This window comes from Parasteatoda tepidariorum, chromosome 3 (genome assembly GCF_043381705.1).
Source record: "Parasteatoda tepidariorum isolate YZ-2023 chromosome 3, CAS_Ptep_4.0, whole genome shotgun sequence".
In the NCBI taxonomy this organism is placed as follows: Eukaryota; Metazoa; Arthropoda; class Arachnida; order Araneae; family Theridiidae; genus Parasteatoda; species Parasteatoda tepidariorum.
Genome location: NC_092206.1, coordinates 94901386 through 94910008, shown reverse-complemented (window position 1 = coordinate 94910008; position 8623 = coordinate 94901386). Strand labels below are relative to the sequence as shown.

The 8623-nt window shown below is 27.0% G+C and overlaps 1 long non-coding RNA gene across 1 annotated transcript in view; it reads left to right on the top strand.

Moving 5' to 3' along the window:
* The first annotated feature begins 282 nt into the window (after window positions 1-282).
* LOC122271986 (uncharacterized) overlaps window positions 283-8623 on the top strand; it is a 118771-nt gene continuing 110430 nt past the window's right edge. Inside the window, exon 1 of the long non-coding RNA XR_006226714.2 lies at window positions 283-431. This is a non-coding gene — a long non-coding RNA (uncharacterized lncRNA). The remainder of the gene's footprint in view (window positions 432-8623) is intronic.

Below are 8623 nucleotides of genomic sequence, written 5' to 3'. Positions count from 1 at the left end.
TGAACAAACAGCGGAATATTATTAGTGATGTCTCTATCGATTATTATTCGTCTCATTTATTTCCTTTTTATTTTTAGCAAATATGACTTTTCCTTCTTCAGTAATGATATTAATGCCAAAATACTTGTAGGGTTTCGTACCCGAAGACTTTCAGAAGCTCTATGGATGCCACATGTCGGTGGGATTAAAACCATAAAGTTATAAAAGTATTTATAAAAGTGATAAAAAAAAATGTGAAGCTTGGAAAAAGCGGATAAAAATAGCGGCAGTAAAAAGTGTTAAGAGGTATAAAGGCATCAGCCAATCACGCTCCGGATTTTTGGGTTATTTAATGGTTTATTAGATGGGACTTCTCATTTCTTAAGTGAAAGATAACGATGAGGATGTAAGAGAACATCGATGCACTTGGGGTGCTGATCATCGTAACTCTGGTGAGTGCAAACATATATTTGATAATCAACTTATTCATTCAAACATTGGGTAGGTAACTAAGTTCCTACTCTCTTTTTTTTCTAATTTTAAAATTCCGCATGTCAATAAAAGCTTTTGGTTAAATGTTTTAGATCATTCAACAGATGTTGTTTAGTTCTACTAATCCAGGGTTTCATCATTATTTTTTTTTGTTCGGATTAATTATGTTAATTTTCAGATGATCAGAAAAAATTTAAATTTCCGAAATTCTTTTTTTTTTCAAACATTCCGCATGTCATTCAATAACAGCTTTTGGTTAAATGCTTTAGAGTACTCAAGAAATGATGTTTCTACTAAACTCATTATTCATTATTATTTTTTTTCGGATTAATTATGCTAATTTCAGATCATTAATGAAATTTATATTTAGAAATTTATGGCCATTAAAAATTCATATCAATATTTATAATTCACCCTCCCTTATAATATTAAAAAAAATGGTGCTTTGTTCTACCAAAATCTATGTTTTATTCTTTTTCTTTCCTTTTTTTCTTCTTTTTGTTAAAATTAATAAAGTTAATATATAATTTCAAGATCTTTAAATGAAAACTTTAAGTTAAGAAAAATAAGCATTTTCTACATCTTTTTTTAAAATTAAAGTGCTCTAAGGTCATAAAAGCTGCTCGTGGCATTTCTGTTGTGTAGGAGTTCTTATGGAATAAGAACTCATGTTTGGTATGGGTCAAGTTTAAAAATAGAAATTTCAACCTCCTTCTCGCTGACCAGATGAGTACGATGTAATAAAATTTTGTTTGATTATTGAATTAACTTTTACTTAGAAATACGCGTCAAACGGCGAGATTATTTGCAGAGAAAATGCAATTTCTCGCATTTTAAAATTAAAAAAAAATTTTGAAAAAAGGGCGGGAACTTAGTTACGAATCCATTAGATTTTCGGTTATTGCTCAAAACTTTTAAGAAATGATAATTATTAGGAGTAACCGTTAGAATATGCCTTTCTTGCGAAATCAATTAATTTCCATAAAGCAAATATCAATAATAAATGTAAGTAATACAGCGAATAAACAAACAAGTAAATGCTTAGGAAGTAAATAATTTATATGGCTGAAAGAATTTTTAATTTAGTCATGTTCATGCTTATTATTTCAGAAATTTGTTTTGAATACAGTAATAAGAATAATCATGAGCCTTGAAATTAAAATTTCTTTTAGATTATATAACCGTAGGCGACAGCACCACCACTTTTCTCTGTGATGAACTTTACATTTTATTTTGTTTTATTTTTTATTTATTTCTTTATTATTTTTTGCTGTGAGAAAACTATCAAACTTAGAAACTTGAAATCACAAAGAATGGACAAAAATCGTACACAGAGAACGATTAATCAAAAAAAATTAACACTTGATTATTAGTTCAAGAATTTGTAAAGGCTAAATATGTAGTGGAAAATACCCAGTGGGTGGCCCTACAGCCCGTAAAAATGCAACTTGAGGGTTGAAGTTTGTTGTATTGGGAAGACCATTTTAATTTAAAGCGTTAAACCGATATTTTTTTTGTCGAAATTCCAATTTTATGAAAAATCCATTACAATTTTAAGTGACTCTTCACGTTTTTTTTCTTCTTTTCTTAGAATTATGACTATTTATTTATCGATGTTGAATATTTTTTTTCTCTCACGAGCTTATATTTATTGTTAACAAAAAGAGAGAAAGAAAAAGAGAGAGAGCGGGAGAGAGAGAGAGAGAGAGAGGTTAGATGTTGCCAGAAATAATATCTTAACATTAATGCTGAAATTATTAAAAGAAAAAAAAACTTAATTCATCAGTTCAAGAGAAATAAAAACCGTCTCTTCCTTGAATTGATGTTATGACAAAGATTATCGTTATATATCTTAAACGAGTTAAATTAGTTTTTTTTTTATTTCTTTGCACTGTGTCACACATTTTGTTTTACTAAGTTTACGTTTTTTTTCTCAAGGAAAGTTGACTATTTTTAGAAACTCGTAATTATTCATATCGTTACGATTAATAAATAAACTAAGATTTAAAATTTTTATACTCATAAATTAAATTACCAAAGTGATTCTCCTTTTTAATTGAAAAATATTAACTTAACAATAGTGAAGGATAAGTAACCGTGGGAATTGTTGAATGCAACGGGCAAAGGAGAGGAGGAACCTCTTAATTTTAAAATAAATTTATAGAAAGTGGAGAATCTCTTCTAGATCGTATTATTCCAATAACTAACAATACTCTTAACTTCTTAAACAATACAGATATACAGATTAAAATGTTTGTAGCTCAAGTTACTTAAAATATAAATTATAAAAAAAGTAACTACATAATTCTTTTTTGAAGATTAATTTTGAGAGCTTTGATTTAAAATAAAAATTGAATATTATTAATTGCTAAATGCGTTAATAAATCATTATTTGTGTTGCATATTTACGTGAAAGAGATGCAATAATGTAATATTTGTTGTGAGGCTAATTTTTACAGTAGAAGTGTGCATAGTTTATTAAATAAGATTTGAAACGAATTTTTTGGATCTAAATACAGTGTAATTAGTATGTTAAGTAACTTCGTTAATTCTTCCAAAGAATTAAACTTAATTAACTTCATTTCTAATTATCACTTGAAAAATGATAAATTATAATCGAATACTTTTTGCATATTTTGGAATAACTTTAGCGTGTAATTATTCATATTTTGGTCAGGAAACAAATAGCACTAGACTCAAATAATAAGATATGCAATACAATTTTCTAATGGACTATTTGTTTCAAATTTTTACCTTTCTTTTCATTTTTCATTCTCATTAGGAACTTGCAACGAATCAAATGGTTGTCTAGAATCATGTGGTTGTGCATGGCATATAAATGTTAAGGGTATTTTTATCAAGCTGAATTTTTGGATCAGATTTAATCGAATACCTGCGAGCAACGTCATGCGTGAGTATCGAACCCGATTGGCTGACACACACGTGACGTCACTTTCATATATCCAATTTAAAAATTCCACGAACGAGATTATGTCCAATTACAATTAAGCATAGACAATGTAAAGACTTTATAAAAGCATACAAGAGAATAGATATTCTTGAAATATTATTCCCTAAGTGATAAAATGGCTCCAAATATTGTATAACATATTGGGTGCTGAGTCTCAGGTTAAGCTAGTTTTAAAAGTTCATATATTTACGCGCATATGAAGGAAAAAAAGACACTCGTTTTTAAAATTGCATTCAAAACAATTAAGCAAGGAATTTTCCATAATTTACGTAATTGGCAAATGACTATGAAGATCAAGGGAACCATGGTGGCTCAGGTGATAGAGCTTTCGCCTTCCAATTAGGTGAACCGGGTGCTGGTCGCTACGAATTTCGCACCCGGCTCGCACCGGCCACAGTGCTGATGAAAAATATTCTCAGTGATAGACGGATCATGGGTTAGAGTTCCTCTGCAGTCGGTCTAACCGTGAGAGGGTTTCGCAGTTTTTCTCTCCATGTAATGCAAATGCGGGTTATTTCCTTCAAACCTTCTCCCCGAAGGCACAATTTCTCCCAACACTTGATCCAAGAGTTTCCTTGTCTTCTGGTTTGGGTTCAAAATCACAAGACTACGGAGTTCAACAGTAGTGATCGTAAAGACTAAATTGGGTCGACCGTTCAACGACTGTTACAATAAAAATAGATCAAGGGGGAAAGAAAGTCAATTTTATGTCAATTTTATGTCAATTTTTCACAAAAATGATGATTGGATAGCTATCTGTTTCATTTTGAGGATTATTACATGCGAAATAAACCAAAATGAGATAATTTAATTTTTTTAGAAATCGTTTTTTAGGTTTTAAAATCATACATTTAACTTATTTTGTCTGTATCAAAGTAATTACTAAATCATAAATTGTGAAAGACTGCAATCTTTTCCTTAATTGACAAGTTTAATTTATTGAGACACTATACAAATGCTGTCCATAAAAGGTTACTGTAATTTAACTTTTTCTCTTTAATCAGAAAATTTATTATTTTCAATTTAATCGCTGAATTTAAAAAAGTAATTACTAAAATCAGAAGAATATAAAAGCTGAATTAATTAAAACTCTAACGTGAAACATCGTTTAAAATATTTATTTATTTATTTATAAATATCTGAATCGCAAACTTTACTAATTGCACATTTTGGCAACATTTCTGTAATTTGCTCTACATATTTAATATTTTTTTAGCCAAAGCAAAATATATCAATTCAATAGTGTGATTAGAACTCAAAAAATTTTTAACAAAATAGAGTAAAAATTAGTAAAGTAAGTAAAAAATATATCACGCAAAAAACAGAAAATTAAATGTAACGAAAAAACAGAACAAAACACAAAACGAAATCTATAAAGCAAGTAGCGAATTCAAATGAACTTGCATCTACCGGAAACTTTCAAGAAAGATTTAAAATATTTTCGTAAAAAGATTGCCAGATTACAAAATATGAAAATAGTAATTAACAGAAAATTAATAAAACTTATTAATTTTCTTCATTTTTTTCTTTTTATCCTTTTTGTATGGTTGCATAATATTTTTGATTATTAGTTAGATTTGATTCGATATATAACACGGTTTGTGATGAGAATTGCCAATGAAGAAAACCCAAATCCAGCTGACGTCTTACTTTTTCCGCCACAAACAGACATTTGTAAAGAAGTAGCATTTACAGGGAGCCCAGTCTGCGTTTGACAGGAAAGCATATATGTTAGCGTTGCTGGTCATCTAAACGCAATATAATAATTATAAGTGGCTCTATAGTCATGGTACCTGATCGCCAGTCTAGACGGTCCAGTCATTTGCGGTTTTTCACTATTATGGTTTTCCCGAATTTTGCCTGTCACGAAAACGTGCCCTTCATTCTACCAATTCTTTTTTACCCCTTTAAACCGCAAAAAAAAAGGGTGGGTCTTAGCTATTGTGAGTAAAAATATAATAACGGACTTTGCCGGAAATTGTTATTTTAATTTTTTATAATGCTGAGATCACAAAATGACGTCAAGCAGGTGTTAGGAATTTTGAATTAAGAAAACTTCGTTTAGAATTATGATATTTTTGATGTTGCTGTTGCAGGGATTATTAATTAGTTTTATTTGGATATTCTTTTACGAAAATTCCTTAGTAATGAAATTTTATTGAAGTACTTTCTCTCAGTTCAAAGTTTGGTTATCAAACTAGGTCGTATTGGTATATACAAATAAAACACTTTTTTAAAAAATTAAATATTCATTGAGTACTTTTTCTCGTTGCCTGCAACGTTTAGTTATCAAATTGGGATGTATTGGTACTAATAAAACACTTTTTTTTAATGAAATTTTCATTGAAGTACCTTCTCTCAGTTGCCAGCCGTGTTTTGATTATCAAACTTGTTCGTATTGGTATATACTAATAAAACACATTTTTCTTAAAAATTAAATTTTCATAAAAGTTCTTTTTTCATTTCCTGCAGCGCTTGGCTATCAAACTGGTTCGTATTGATATACACTAATAAAACGCTTTTTTAAAAAAAAAAAATTTAAATGATATATATGTTTCAAATATCATTTAAAACAGTGATAAGAATTTTAATAATTAGACTATTGAATGATGCTTTTGATAATTAAATATGTTTTGATGATATTTTTAGATTGGTTTTGTAGTTTACGTTTGACAGATTAGATAAATGAGTTAATTACATGACTTTACTAAGTATAATAGGAATTATTTTAATAATTAGATCGTTGTGCATTGTTTTTGATAATTAGATAGGTAGTATGCTTTTTGATAATTAGATGAACTTGATCATTAGATCTGTGTAATAATTTTAATAATTAAAAATAATTTAGTAATTGATTCGTTGTATAATTTTTTTTCGGAATTCGATGGTTGTATAATATTTATGGCAACTATATAGGTTTTGATAATACTCTTAGATAGATTAGATATCTAAGTTTATGTTTCATTAAAACTTGATGATCACATCACTTTTCTGCGCATAATAATTAAAATCATTTCAATAATTAAGTTGATGTTTTTTATAATTAGTCAGATTTTGTCCTATATTTATGGATAATTAGAAAAAATTGATAATGAATTCACTGTAATAAATATTACAATAATTTGTTGAATGATTAAATGTTGATAATGAGATAGGATTTGATAATACTTTTAAGTAGAATCTGTCAGCAGATGAACTTCATAACTAGATCACAAAATATTTTTTCATGATAAGATAATTTATTTAATAATTGATTTGAAAACCTCTATGTAATTAGCTGACTTATTTTAGTTGAAGGTTATTTCTGAATCTAAATTAAACTTTTAACTTTCCTTTTGCGTTGATAATACGTAAAATACCTATTTGAGAATTTTTTTTAACTGTATCAATGATATAAATGTAATATGCTTCATAATATTAAATTATTTCACTAAAAATATTAGCATTATTATTATTCATTAAATTTTCACTAAATATTCTAAATATTAAATTATTAATTTTAATAAATATTAAATTATTAATTTTAATAAATATTAAATTATTAATTCTAATAAATATTAAATTATTAATTCTTATAAATATAAGATTATTAATTTTAATAAATATTAAATTATTAATTCTAATAAATATTTAATCATTAATTCCAATAAATATTAAATTATTTAACTAAAAATATTAGCATTATTATTATTATTCACTAAAAATATTAGCATTATTATTATTATTATTCACGAAAAATATTAGCATTATTATTATTACTATTCACTAAAAATATTAGCCTTCTTATTATTATTCACGAAAAATATTAGCTTTATTAATATTAGCATTAGCAAATATTTCTTTAGAAATATTAATATAAATATTTTAATATATTAGCATATTTCACTAAAAATATGCTAGAATGTTAAAATTTCATTAACGTGTCTGTTTTATGAATTTTTCTTGACCTAAATATATTTAAGACAAGTTCAATCAAAGCCTAGCTTTGGCTCTGACTGAAGCTACCTAAGTCAAAATTCTTGATGGTCCCATCAAAAAAATTTGATGGTTTTTCTTGGTTTCAGTGCAATTCATGATGGTTCAACATCATGAGTCGCATGTTAGTTCTACGTTAATATACCATCAAAACAAATTGTTGTTTTTTTAATGTTAGACCAACATAAATCAGTCCGAATTCTTACATTGGAATGATGGTTGTTCATGATCGTTCAAATATTGGATTTCTAAGATACTATGAAAGATATTCGTGATGGATATAATGGTACAACAATGCATTTTCATGATGGTTTAATAATAATTCTTGCTGGTTCAGCAGAAATATACCATCAAAGCATTTTCTTTTTATGCAAGCAAATTCATTAAAGTTTAATTGTTTCAGTTTTTGACTAAAGAAATGTTTAAAATAATTAAGTAGAAGAATTTTGGGGGGATAAAATTTAGAGGTCTGAAAGAACGTAATCTTAAATAATGTATCTATTATCTCCGAAGTTTGATTTTCCTCCTAAATTTATCTTGGTATCCTTTAAAACTTTGACTTTTGTCTGACATAGTAAATGTTAATTAAATATATTAAAATTAATTAATTACACATGCAATGAAATATTAATCCACATGTAATTAAAATTAGTAAATATTAATTAATTATATACTATGTAATTAAATATTTATTCGTATGAAATATGCGGCACCACAACGCTGTTTATGTTCCAAAATTTCAACGGCCATTTTAAAAAGGATTAAAAATAAATCTAAATAATTACTTCGTAACTGAGTTTTCACTTCTATAAAAATACAAAATTATTCTAATTAAATAATCAATGTATAATCAACTATTCAACACTACTTAGCCGTCCTGTTTTTTCTGTTATTAAAAAAAAAACTATTGCACCTTAATATTATATTGATTAGAAACCAGTTCTGCATTCAAAATGTTTTTAATTCAATAGAATGCCTAAGTATTTCATTGAATGTCGAAGAACGGCTAGGAAGTTAAAAAAATTCACACATTGTCTAGGTCAGGGATCGCCAAACTTTTTTGATCATCGACCCCTATATAATTTTTCGAAATCTCCATCGACCCTCATAAAAGTAATTTTCTGTTAATTAAAATAAAACTCTATTAGATACTGTGTTTGTACATTTATTTTATGATTTTGAACATTTATTAAAGTAATAGTACAT